The 14,256-nt window shown below is 38.8% G+C and overlaps 2 non-coding genes across 2 annotated transcripts; both read right to left on the reverse strand.

The window, feature by feature from the left end:
* Positions 1–8,485: 8,485 nt before the first annotated feature.
* On the reverse strand, positions 8,486–8,557 carry trnat-cgu (transfer RNA threonine (anticodon CGU)). Its single transcript has one exon. It is a non-coding gene; the product is annotated as a tRNA-Thr (tRNA).
* A 5,617-nt stretch (positions 8,558–14,174) lies between these two features.
* Positions 14,175–14,256, reverse strand: trnas-gcu (transfer RNA serine (anticodon GCU)). Its single transcript has one exon. It is a non-coding gene; the product is annotated as a tRNA-Ser (tRNA).

The following is a 14,256-nucleotide window of genomic DNA, read 5'->3' on the forward strand; positions in this document are numbered from 1 at the left end:
ACAGTGCTTAAGTACTACTCACGTATATGTTTCTAGGTTTATATTATGCATTTCATACGGTCAAATTACTTTTGAGCAACTAATAAGAAGCGCGAAACGGTATGCGTTTTACTTTCGTTTCGTGCTGGGACCCGTGGATTGATTAGAGATATCAAGTACATACAAGTCATTTTTTAAATGTTGTAGTTCGTCTTGAAAAAATGTTACGAGTACATCATCTATCAACAATTACACAGGTTCTGTTTCCATATTGCGGATTTTGGTTACGTAATATTATTTTCTAGATTTCACGTTGTGAATATATGATTTGGGCAAACAGAGCCGCAAAGAAGTACATTATGGGTTGTTGTTTTTTTTTGCAGTTTTATCTAGAACAAGCGATGCTTAAACCTTTGTCTGATTCTTGTGAAACTATCCACACGACAGTTACAGTACCTAGGAGTTGACTTCAGTGATGTCACTGATGGGATGTTTCTAAAAATCCATCCTCTGTAAAACGTCTTCTCTAGTTGTCCTGCATATGTATTCGCTAATGAAGCTGTGTGTTCTGAGCCTGGATCTCTACATTTCTGTATGAACCACCTTAGAGGGCTAAAGACAGCTTGTGTTTAAATTGAGTGTAAGGCAATTTATGCTTCTAAAGTCATGGTCAGCATTTTTGTACTGTGCTGTAAACTTGTTCTGTGCCTAGTCACATTATTTTATAGCGTTTTCATAGCGTTATCAAATCTGGTGGCGCTGTGTTAGTTTCCTGACTCCCATGTCACATGGTCTGTGATTGTAACCTGTAATACCGGTTTAATTCGTCACAGCCAGCACTCCGGTTGTAAAGTAGAAGCAGGCGAGATTTCCAGCGAAAAACACCTCCCCCTTCTTCAGGTGTGAGGGTCTTCTGCTCAGAATGAAACGCTAAAATGTAATGTAGGCTCTGAATGGGTTCTGACTTGCTTTAACAAAATATGTTTACAAATCCTTTCACCTGGCATTTTCGTAGTTAGAAATTATGGAACGCTCTGTTAAAAGCAAGGGAGTTTTTATGTCCGTTGCAGTTCTTTTGCAACATGAATATAATTATATCGTTATTAATTTCTTGAGATACGCGATTCCATATTATATTCCCTTTTAATCAAATTCTAAAAGTATGCTTGTTGACTCCGGTATCGCGTTAGTTAAAGACTTCGATGCTTAAAATGTTTAGGAGAAATGGAATACTGGTGTGTATGTTTTCTTTAAAGTACCGAGACCAGCCATATACTGTATGTTTAAGTTCCAAAATTAATATCGTTTATGGACTTCACACGCGTTGCAGTATGCTCCTATTCTTTTTATGCTCAGGCACTAAGTAAAAGGAGATGCTTCATATTGCTTGACTAATTTTAAAAACTAAGTTAGAAATGCAGACGCTCCCTCGGTGCGCTGCTCTGGTGCGCCGGCTCTTACACAGTGCCTGTCTGCCGTAAGCGTTACAATATACATACCCAACACTGCTTGTACCCATCTGTCATGCAAATAAAACACCTTGAATTGAATTGAATTGAGGGGAGAGGGGGGAATACTAAAGGCAATACTGGCTCAATACCCTCGATGGGCTTTGACGTGCTAATGCGTTGGTTTAACAGTCCGGGTGTGGCAGGCTTCCAATGTCAACTCGACTCGATTGGAAGACAATGAACGTATTTTGTGATATTTAGAAATATAAATTTGTTTGGTGCGAGTGAGGTTTTATTTAATCTCTGACCAAGGGAAACGTTTCATTTTTTCAAAGAAATGTTTGTTAAAAAATAAAGTCATAGTTCTATGGGATTCAATCACAGACCATGTGACAAGGGAGTCAGGAAACTACTCTAACACACAGCGCCACCGGATTTAATAACGCAATAAAAACGCTATAAAATAATGTGACTAGGCACAGAAAAAGTTTACAGCACAGTACAATAATAAATGCTGACCATGACTTTAGAAGCATAAATTACCTTACACTCAATTTAAACACAAGCTGTCTTTCTGTATGAACCTCTAAGCTGGTTCATACAGAAAATGTAGAAATGCATTAGCCTGATTATGATTAAAAAACACATAATTAAACACGCGTTTGCGATTTAAATCAGAACACGATTTAAATCAATATAAATGTTTATATTGTAACGCATACTGTCCAGCCTCCATTTCTCTATAAAAATTTACTCTGTTGCACACACACACACAATAGAAGGAGGAACCGCTGTCAGAAGGGAAGATATGTTCAAAATATCGCAAATATCGTTCATGTTGCGATATTTTGAAATATAAAAGTCAATTTATTGTCCATAATATCGCTATTCTATTTTTTCGAAGAAATGTTTGTTAAAAGAAAAGTCCGGCACCAGCTGGATTCGATCACACAACCTCCCAGTTGCTAGTCACGCACCTAGACCAGTCGGCTAGAAGACAGCTCGCATGAACAGGCAGGCGAAAAAGCCCTACACAGCCCTGTCGCAGCACACGAATACCGTTATTAAATTCTTTAGATACGCGATTCCATATTATATTCCCTTTTAATCAAATTCTAAAAGTATGCTTGTTGACTCCGGTATCATGTTAGTTAAAGACTTCAAAGCTTAAAATGTTTAGGGAGAAATGGAATACTGGTGTGTATTTTTTTCTTTAAAGTACCAAGACCAGCTACAGTATATACTGTATGTTTATGTTCCAAAATTAATATCGTTTATGGCCTTCACACGCGTTACAGTATGCTCCTATTCTTTTTATGCTCAGCTACTAAGATTTCCCTTCAGTGGTAAAATTCAATATCTACAACGGGCACAGCAAAGACGTTTTTACTGTAAGTCTTTCTACGACAGACCAACGGACCACGAGTGCCCCTGTCGGTCAACCAATCACGTACTGCGGTGCCACGCGTCATCTTGCGTCATACTGAGCGACGTCACCTGCGGTACGTGTCTGTGACGCGCACTTTGAATGGCTGCATCTGTAAGTACCTAACTTTTGAAAACAGACAACACATTATCTATAAAAAACTTGACATTTGTATCTATTTTTGAATTACAAAGCAGACAGAGCAGTCCCTGAACTTAAAGACCAGATTTGTTAAAATCCCTTGTACCAATTTAGATTGATCTTGATCAGAACACGACCATCAGACGTGAGGGGAATTCGGAACAGGAGCCTCTGCTTCGTCATTTATTGAGCTTCTGATCAACGTCTGAGTGAAAGTTATTTATTGTCTTTGATTAAAGTACGCAAAAGGCACCTGCGTACACCTTTTAGCTCATAAATTCATCGTACATTTATATCCCATCAATATAAACAATGTTATCTTTACCTAGCACTAAATGTAGCTCTAAATAAATGCAAATTTTAAAAAACATTTAAAAATAATTGCTATTCCATATATTGTAACTTTGTGGTATTTAGAATTTTTATCTGAGGATGCAGGGGAAAGTATTATACAACTGTGAAAGAGGCTCGAATTTTAATACAATTTCGATCAAAAGAAAACCAAAATCCGTAAGATTTTACCGTCAATATCCCTCGATATTGACGTTCAGTTGAAAGATTTGAAGAAACTCTCAAAGAAGCAACTGCAGTTGGAGAGATTGGATTTGAACCGATGTTCGCAGCTCAATAATCCATTCGTCCTCGAAAGAAGCAAAGGTTAGTATGTTTTGAGTGTCACCATGATCCTCTTCTCAATCCAAACGAAAGGTTTTATGTGATCCTGATCCCACTAGAAAAAGAGTTAATTTCCTGCTGCACTGATATCCCTTCAAATGTTTTATAAGAACTCTGGAAGTTTATACAGTAGAAGCCTGGTCCATTTCTTCTACTAAACGAGACTATGGGAGTGAGTATTTTGATGTCGAACTGGGATTTAAATAAAGAGGAACACTACACTACACTACACTTGGGCTACGCGTGTGACAAAACGTTTATTTTCTGACCCCTCGATAGCTCAGTTGCTAGCTCTTAAGACTGTAGAAAAAGCAGCGAGTATTTCTTATGTCCCAGGTCTGAATCCAGTTTGAAGGATGGTGTTTTCTTGTTCCTTATTCAAAAAGTGAAAATTGCTTATTTGTCTTTCACTTTGACATTCACCCGAAAACTCAGTATACAAAGAAGTAGAGGCTCCTGTTCTGAATAATCCTCACGTCTGATTGTTTTGCTTAGACCTTTAAAATGTACACTGTGGACTGTTTGCTCTTCCTAACACAATTAAAAAGCCGCCGACAAACTTACCGATCGGGAGTTTAGTTCAGTGATAGCGCGCACTTAAGACGCTCCGTTTTCTATCGCCGGCATCTCTGTATTCTTTTTAAACGCGATATCTTTTATTCTTCGTGTGTGAATTTCAGGGAGACTCATAAACCCTTTGTCTGTTTTAAAGATACATTATTTTAAACCAGACGTAATGAAAGACGTAGTAATAAGATACACGTACAAAACACATGAATAGTAGCGGCTCTGAACTGAATGTGGTGCTGTATGGGAACGCGATGCAAACGCCAATGGCACAATGGATAACGTGTCTGATTACAGATCAGAAGACTTTAGGTTTCTACTCCTTTCTGGTTCGTGAAGAAGATTTAAACCACACTACTCAACACTGACATCGACGTGTGTGAGGTCCTACACAACCTTACTATCGACTAGATGAGTCTTCTGTTCTATCTCCGATTCTTTCTGCACATTCCTGCTATTTCACCACCGTTATTGTAGGACAACAGCCACAGACACGAGAAGATATACTATTCCGAACAAATGTCTTAAATAATCAAGTTGAAAAGGGTGACAATAAGTTTTTGTTTCTTTAACGTAACCTTACTTTTGCCTGTAAAGTTCACATTATTTTCTGTAGCCGCAAATCCTCAATATTTCTGCTGTCTCCCGAGAAACACAAGCGTGGAGTCAAATCATATTACAGTACACAGCTGATAGTAATTTAAGTAGGGAGCTGCGTCACATAAAATTGCAGTAAAGCGCTTTAAATATGACTCTGAAGTACTGGGAAAGATGATTATTTTGAGCGTGCCTCCCAGGGTCTGCTACGAGGCTGAAGTTGGCTTCTTATTCGCCAGCTTCTTCGCGTTTTTCGTTCCACCTTAAATGCTGCTGCTGTGATGTTATGTCGCCTTTCGCCTGTAGATGGCTCTCTTCGATCAGTACTAATACGGCTGGAATACTGCAGACATCCTCAGTGAAAGGAAATATCCAAATAAATAGCGACTGTTCAAATCATATTTTTGTATGCAATATATTTCAGAAAATCGCAAACCAATTTTGAAAACTCACCATAACACGGACTTACACTGGGAAAAGGTGATTGTACTTTCTGCTTATTGCTACGGCCTTCCCCCCCAATTATGAAAATGTCTCACAGTTCTGACACCGACGTGTGAAAGACAATGTAACAGACTATCAAAATCCTGAAGTACAAAACATTTTAATGCACCAGTTTTTTTAAATATGACCCTCTGATCTTGGCATGTCAGAATACATTGGGAAAAAGTATGGCACGAATTGCACGAATTGCAATGGCACACATTGTTGAGAATATCACTGACCTTGCCGATATTTGCAGGGGATACGAATATTTTGTACATGTTGAACTACAACACGTAAAAATTGAGCTCCTTAGTCAATATCACCGGGAATGTCCAATAATGACGAACGTCAGTAGCTCCAAGGAAACTTAGAATCGCACATGGAGTTTTATCTTTGAATGGAGGGTGGGAGAATTCATTTATACTCTCGTTGCTCATTAGCTAAATTATTTTAAAAATATGACACAGATTTGTTCGAGAAACTTGTAATCGCCTTAAAGAGAGTCTTCTTGAAGATGTGCACCAGCTAGCTCTCCACTGTCAATTGACAGGACTTTAGAAGAAACTGTTCTCATACAACCAACATACAAATTACACATCTTAAGTCACATGAAGAGAAATCCTTGTACTAAATAACATAAAACTGTCGCTGTAAATTATCACCAAGCTGTTTTATGTGTCTGACCACCTCTTTCCTACTTTGCAGAGAGCACAATTCTTTCTGTTTCTTCATCGCTATTTTACTGTCTCTTTCCCCCACGTGGAGATGGATCCACAGCAGAAACTTTTGGTCCGTTCCTGTTACTCTGTCCGATTGAAAGAGCTGTATTAAAGGCACTCCCATCTCTGCAGGAAAGTTATTGCTGCTCTCAACACAATATACTGCAGCCAAATGTGATAGCGATACTGTCACTGCCTGTGGGCCACGTGTTCCTGTTGTCAGCCTATTATGTCATGTCCATCCACACCCAGAAACATTACTGCTGTAGCACAAGAGTTATACAGGCGCAGTCAATAGAGCATGAATCTCTTAATCTCAGAACTGTGGGTTCAGCCCCCACATTGGGTCCCTCTGTGTCAATTTGATCCCCCCAATCCCCCTAGCAGGACCTGATGGCGTAACAGTGATACCCAGTGCCTTATATGACCTTTACGTAATTCAGCTTTCTTTCCACTTGATTCAGATTTTGATCTGAAATCATCGGCCAAACAAGAGTTTGTCTAAATCGAGGGAGATCTGCTCACAAGCAAGTATTAAACACTTCAGCATTTACTGTTCGAATACCACATTTTGTCAAAACACTGCCGCTTCTTTAGCTAATAAGTAATGGTTTTTGAGCACGCATTGTATTGTTAATGCTTATATTAAAAAAGCATAAATTCACATAATGGAATTTGGACTGAACAAAGTAGTCCAGCCCCTTTACAACATTACATACCCACTGATTAAAGCTTAAAACTACAGCAGCAGGAGTAACAATAATGGCAACAACATGTTTGGAGTTCGGCATTTCATTTATTCTGCGGAAACATCGTATCGGAATGAACTGCCCGAGATAAAAGAGTAATTGCGGCTTCAGATCGTTTTTACAGAGCATTGCGTTGTTCTGTTCATGCTGACTACACGCTTTAAATTTGTCGTTTACTGCAAGCGTTGTTTTTTCTGAAATTCCTCGCATTTGAGCCAGCACTAAAATATTTCATTCCCGTCGCTGAATACATCGTGGAAACGGTATTTGCAACAGAATGCTGTCACACATGAAACCTTTTTGTTATTCGGTTCTGAAGTTTGAAAATGAAAATAAAACGGGGATCACTTCATAGACTTGAAAGAAGTCCAAGCAGCATAAAAACCCGCGAATTCTCACAAAGGCTGCACCTTTCTTCTGCTGCTTTTATAAATCAGCCTTAAACATTTGAATGCATACCTTACTGCTGCTAATCACATTCACGTGTTTACGAAGCTTTTTTCTGTCAGTTATGTTTTTGCTAAGTAGTTTCTCCGTTTTCCTCGTACTGTGATTGTCAGCGAGCACAACAAGACTGAAACAGTGTAAAGGCAGGTAAAAAAGACAGGGTAAAACGCCTGACTGTCGGGAGTGGGATTTGAACCCGTGCCTCTATTTGGAGAGCGAAACACAAAGCTTAAAAGACACGAATCTGTGAATTTGCTGTTTTAAAACGCTCGACTATCCTGAAGAAATGGGTGCTGATTGCACCAGTTGCATCCGATTTTCCGTAACTTTAGGACGATTGATACGACTGGACGAACAAAATTTGTGGCGTTTAGCATGACATGGAAAACGGTACCGGAGCATTCGGGTCCGGACTACCAGACTCAGAAACAGTTTTTACCCCCGCACTATCAAACTATTAAACTCCTAGCCTCTCTCACTCTCACCTATGATCTGAACCTCACAGTGCCTTCTTTCTTACCAAAAACCCAAACACACATTGAAAATCTACCTCTACCATACATGTCAAAAGCTCACTCCCCATAATTTCTATCCCTTTATTTCATTCTTTTGATGCATGTTTTTGCACATAACCTGTTACCTTTTTGTTGTTTTGCACACTGCCTGTTGTTGTTTTTTGCACATCGGCTGTTGTCTCTGTCTTTCTTTTGTAATACAATTGTATTGTTGTTGTGTTGTTGTGTTTTTTTCTTTGTACTACTTATGTCCGAGAGCTAGCTAAATAGCATTTCGTTATACCATATACCTGTGTATAAGTATAATGACAATAAACTTGAACTTGAACTTGACATAGTCTTGCAGGCAGTATATACGCATGCTGACGCAGCTACCCACCTGAACTATTATTTTATCGTTTACTCGTTTAAAAAAACACGGTCTTCTCGTTCCTAAGTCAGATTTTTAGTGCTTTCGAACGTTACTTCCAACCTGGACTGACAGCTCACCCGATCTGTTTGTGATCAGACCATGGAGTGGGGGGCTGTACCAAGCGCACGTTCCTTCCCAATGCTGAGGTGATCATTCGGAAGATGGGTGTGAAGAGAAACAAGCTTTGTCGACTAAAAAACAAGGCAGGATATGCAAGAATACTAATCACTGGCGACAGTTACGCTCTCTTACTATTCAGACTCCTACATTGCGAGTTTTTTGAAGACTTTGAAACTAAAGGAAAGCAGTGACAAATGAAACAGGCACAGGTGGGGTTTGAACCCACGATTTTCGGTTTACGAGACCGACGCCTTACCACTTGGCCACCGCGCCTTCAAACAACATAGGAATAATGTTGTTCAAATTATTTTTTTTCTGAATCTGGTTTACATCGCCTGGAGGCAGCAACAACAATAAAAGGGATACTTAACAAGGAGATACGCTGTAGCAGTGCGACTCCAACAGGTGCTCCTGAAGAGACTGGAGGTTTAAGCCAGCTCCTTAGAGCGCTTGGCCGCGTTACTCTCAACAGCGGCTCTTCAGCTCTTGTTGTTTGACCTAGTGGTTTTATAACGCGTGGAAACGACCGCAACTTCTTTTTCTGAGATGCTTTCTCTCACGTGGTGAAATCTCGACCTCTTTGGCATCTCTGGCTATAGTTCTTCAGTAGAGCAGGCTTTCACACCTCTGCTTATAGTACCCTTGAAGTCATTTTATTTTTACAGGAAGACGCATTCCCTAACGATCTCTCCTGTTTTAGAAATGCTTCATAAGGCGTGTTTGATTCAACGGACAAACAGTATACTAATTGTACAATGCAGATCTATGGGGCATTCGTACTGGATTTGACTGGGATTCTGAAATACTTCTTGCAAAGGTATTCAGACTTTCTTGAACCTAGAATAAAAACACAGACCTGAAACTCCTTAGCTTCCAATCTCTGATGTTGCTCTCCTTAAACTCGGACGTGATGTTCTGCAGACGTGTGCATAATGTCCTGTTTTCTTACAGTGTAGACATTTTGCTGTTCACGCTCCGCATTCATCTGCTTTGTGCGTTGTCAACATGTAATGTCAGCCGTCCCCTGTTCTTCTATATCTCTAGCATGACTGCGTCCTGCTGCTCGGCTTTTGTTTGTAAAGTTTGAGCGAGCACCCCGTTCAGTGTCACTTTGTCACTGTGGTCAGAAAGCATTCTTGATTCTGCTTGAGCTGCTTCATGAATTCTAGCGACTTTAAGAGCTCTTTCTAAAGTCAGCCCTTCCTCCTGCAGCTCCGAGGTTCAGTAGAAGCGGTGGAAAAAGATGGGCATAAGCAAAGCTTCTCGGCGCGGCTGCCATACCCAGTGGGCATTGATTCGTCGAATATACGTATATTTACGGCGAAAATACGGCTATACGTATATATACGTCGCCTCGACGTATAATCAACGTCGAATTGCAACCGTAAAATCGACGACATGAATAAACGCATATATAACGTCGAAAACACATCTAACACAGTGCCTGAGGCTTTTTACTGTATGTATCGTGTGTGCCGCAACTAAGAGTATACGGCACTCTGCACAGTGTACGAAGTAAATTATTTTCGCAGTAATTAATTTATTATATTTACTATATTTATTATACACGTGTAAATTAATTACTGCGACACGATACATACAGTAAAAAGCCTCAGACACTATGTTAGATGTGTTTTCGACGTTATATATGCGTTTATTCATGTCGTCGATTTTACGGTTGCAATTCGACGTTGATTATACGTCGAGGCGACGTATATATACGTATAGCCGTATTTTCGCCGTAAATATACGTATATTCGACGAATCAATGCCCACAGCTTGGCATACAAGGGTTTTGCTGAGGGGGTCTTGCCACCTGCCCGAAAAAAAACAGTAAAATGTTTGAGTGCCTATAGAGTTTCTATTTTTATTTTCTTGAGAAAAGTTGATACCATTTCCTGGACACCCCGTCCCCCATCAGTGCGCGGTGCCCGGGGAAAAATCTGTAGGGGGGCGTCTGAAATTCTGAGGGGGGTGATATTTCGGTTGAAACGGAGCTGTACGGTGCAGCTACCCAAATGAAATCTCGTAGCTATGCCATTGATTAGTGCTTCATGATAGAAGATAACGACTAGCAATCTGGTATTTGCGATGAAGTTCAGTTTCACATTTTTCGTCACTCTCACGGTTTGTATTGCCTGGAGCGAAAAGTACCATAAGCGTTCATTTTTGCAGCTACATGGACGTTCTGAATCGTTAAGAAAAAAATGTTGTAAAACCAACAGAAAGCACAGACTGCTATAACTAGTCCTAGTTATATAACGATGTTAAGTATAATGATAAACTACTGCAAGGAATCGGTCCACATGAGCAAACAGGATCATAATGTTGACACTCAATAACAACACTGATATGTGCAGTTCCTGGACGGATAGCCCTCCTGCCCATCAAACAGACTGAGTGACTGTTCGTGTCATTTAGTGTTGTCTGACCATTGACAAAGTACAACTATTTTTTTAGGACGCAAATTAAGTTAGGTAAATCTTTTTGCCCAAAACTGAAGGGGCGACATTCCTCCCTCCCCCCGTGATGCCAGGCCTGTACCCATCCTATTCCATAATGTCATTATATATAATACCATACAACAGTGACCGATCCTTACTAACTGCATGCGTTAAAATTGCACATCAGCTCATAGCAGGGGGCACATAGCCGCGATGTATTATCAATGTTAAATTTCAACCATAATATCGACAACATTAATAAACGCATACGTTGAGAAAATATCGAACCCAGCATATTTTCCGGTTATATACCACAATGCATTGCTAATATTCGTTGGTCACCATTTTGGACACGTTTTTCAAACGTAGAAGTATATCCGCAAATATCTCAGCAATCCTCTTTTGACGAGTAAGTATGAACAATAATAATAGTATCTGAATACATACAGATCTTTCTTAATATTATTTTGATTAAAATAGTACGTGAATAAGCAAAAAATGGCACATAAAAATAGTGTGAATGGGGAAGATGACACAAAATCGTTTTGCCGTTTCTCTATTCTTATTCTATGTTGTACTTTCAAACTTTGGGTACTCTTTAATTAGGACAGACTTTATTGCTCAACTGCTATGATGCAAGCCAAATTTTATACATTTATTTCAGCTTTGAGCTTAGTAAACCGTTCATTTTTTAGATTATACTAAAGAAGATATTAATCATCATTTATTTGGGAAGTAATATTATATAATTTTCTCCTAGCTGCGGTGCTGAAGTCCCACCCTACATCGACAGAAAAAGAAATAAAGGAGCACGCAATGTGTTACTTGAAAAATGCATATGCAAGGCAGGGGGCCAGGAGATCTGGACACTGAAAATAATAGGTTTTTGGTTCTAACTGTTAGGACAATTAGACAGGGTTTGCAAATACATTGCAAATATTTGTAATATTTGCATTGCATTGTAATATTTTTTTTCTTGGAAATATAGAAGTTGTACATTTTAAAATGTATATTTGAATCAAAATGTGGTTTTGAGTTAGTGTGTTAATGTAATTAGTTTGTGTTTGTCATTACTATACTGTATATTGCCATGTTACCAGAATTTGTAGCTGAAGTTTAAGACTAGTTGTGTTTTTTATGATTATTGCCCATATGTTGATTGTTGATTGATTGTATACAATGTATAATTTGAAATACATATGTTTCAGGTGTGAATGTGTATTTTCAGAATACATTTCTAAACCTAATCATTGGCTTGGTTTACTAGTTTCTACACCTATAAAACCTATCTTTGATGTATAATAGACCTCTACCTATATACGTATAATAGACCTCTAATGTTATCCGTATAATAGACCTCTTACCATATACGTATAATAGACGTCTAAAGTTATCCGTATAATAGACCTCTAACCATATACGTATAATAGACGTCTAAAGTTATCCGTATAATAGACCTCTAACCATATACGTATAATAGTCCTCTAAAGTTATCCGGAACTCCAACCATATATGTATAATAGTCCTCTAAATTTATCCGTATAATAGAACTCCAACCATTTATGTATAATGAACGTCTAAACATAGACGTATAATTGACGTATAACTTTAGACGTATATTAGAATTTCATTCTAGACGAATTGCAGACCACATTTAGACGTCTAAGGTATGCGTTTAATAGACGTATATTATACGTCTTTTGCCCACTGGGAAGGTTGTGTAGGACCGCACACACTACGATGTCAGTGTTGAATAGCGTGGTTTAAAAGCTTTTTCACTAACCAGTAAGGAGTAGAAACCTAAAGTCTTCTGATCCGTAATCAGACACGTTATCCATTGTGCCATTGGCGTTTGTATTGCATTCCCATCCAGCACCACATTGAGTTCAGAGCCGCTACTATTCATGTGTTTTGTACATGTGTCTAGTTACTACGTCTTTCATTATGTCTGGTTTAAAATAATGTATCTTTAAAACAGACAAAGGGTTTATGAGTCTCCCTGAAATTCACACACGAAGAATAAAAGATATCGCGATGAAAGAGAATACAAAAATGCCGGCGATAGAAAACGGAGCGTCTTAAGTGCGCGCTATCACTGAACTAAGCTCCCGATCGGTAAGTTTGTCGGCGGGTTTTTAATTGTGTTAGGAAGCGCAAACAGTCAACAGTGTACATTTTAAAGGTCTAAGCAAAACAATCAGACTTGAGGATTATTCAGAACAGGAGCCTCTACTTCTTTGTATACTGAGCTTTCGGGTGAACATCAAAGTGAAAGAGAAATTCGCAATTTTCCCTTTTTGATTAAGGAACAAGAAAACACCATCCTTTGAATTGGATTCAAACCAGGGACATAAGAAATACTCGCTGCTTTTTCAACAATCTTAAGAGCTAGCAACTGAGCTATCGAGAGGTCAGAAAATAAACGTTTTGTCACACGCGTTGCCCAATGTAGTGTAGTGTTCCTCTTTATTTAAATCCCAGTTCGACATCAAAATACCCACTCCCATAGTCTCGTTTAGTAGAAGAAATGGACCAGGCTTCTACTCTATAAACGTCCAGAGTTCTTATAAAACATTTAAAGGGATATCAGTGCTGGCGGAAATTGACTCTTTTTCTAGTGGGATCAGGATCACATAAAACCTTTCGTTTGGATTGAGAAGAGGATCATGTTGACACTCAAAACATACTAACCTTTGCTTCTTTCGAGGACGAATGGATTATTGAGCTGCGAACATCAGTTCAAATCAAATCTCTCCAACTGCAGTTGCTTCTTTGAGAGTTTCTTCAAATCTTTCAACTGAACGTCAATATCGAGGGATATTGATGGTAATATCATACGGATTTTGGTTTTCTTTTGATCGAAAATTGTATTAAAATACAAGCCTCTTTCACATTTGTATAATACTTTCCGTTGCATCCTCAGATAAAAATTCTAAATACCACAAAGTTACAATATATGGAATAGCATTTATTTTAAAATGTATTTTAAAATTTGCATTTATTTAGAGCTATATTTAGAGCTTAGTAAAGATAACATTGCTAATATTGATGGAGTAGAAATGTAAGATGAATTGATAGCTTTTTCTGAGCTAAAAAAGTCCTACAACGCCTCCTGTAACAGGTAAGGACTCATAGCAAGACAGTGCTATTGCATTGCGCATTTTGCAGATACGACCAGTTTCTGCTTCTGGTGAGTGCATTTTTTCCAAACTGAAATTAACAAGAACATTTTCAAGATGCGCCATGTCCCTAAATCGTTCATCAGGACTACTATTAATGTCAGGTGAAAGCAGTACAAAGCATAAATTTAACCTATTAAGAGACTATATCTGTCAGCTACTGCTGTAAGCCATATTCAGCCAACGCTAGAAATATTACTACTCTACTACAGTAGATAAAGATAGCAAGTCCAACTTAGAAACGGATCACAAGTCGAAGACATAAACCGACGAGGGTGGGATTTGAACCCACGCGTGCAAAGCACAATGGATTAGCAGTCCATCGCCTTAACCACTCGGCCACCTCGTC

The sequence above is a fragment of the Atractosteus spatula genome, unplaced genomic scaffold (assembly GCF_055471065.1).
Source record: "Atractosteus spatula isolate fAtrSpa1 unplaced genomic scaffold, fAtrSpa1.hap1 Scaffold_108, whole genome shotgun sequence".
Taxonomy (NCBI): Eukaryota; Metazoa; Chordata; class Actinopteri; order Semionotiformes; family Lepisosteidae; genus Atractosteus; species Atractosteus spatula.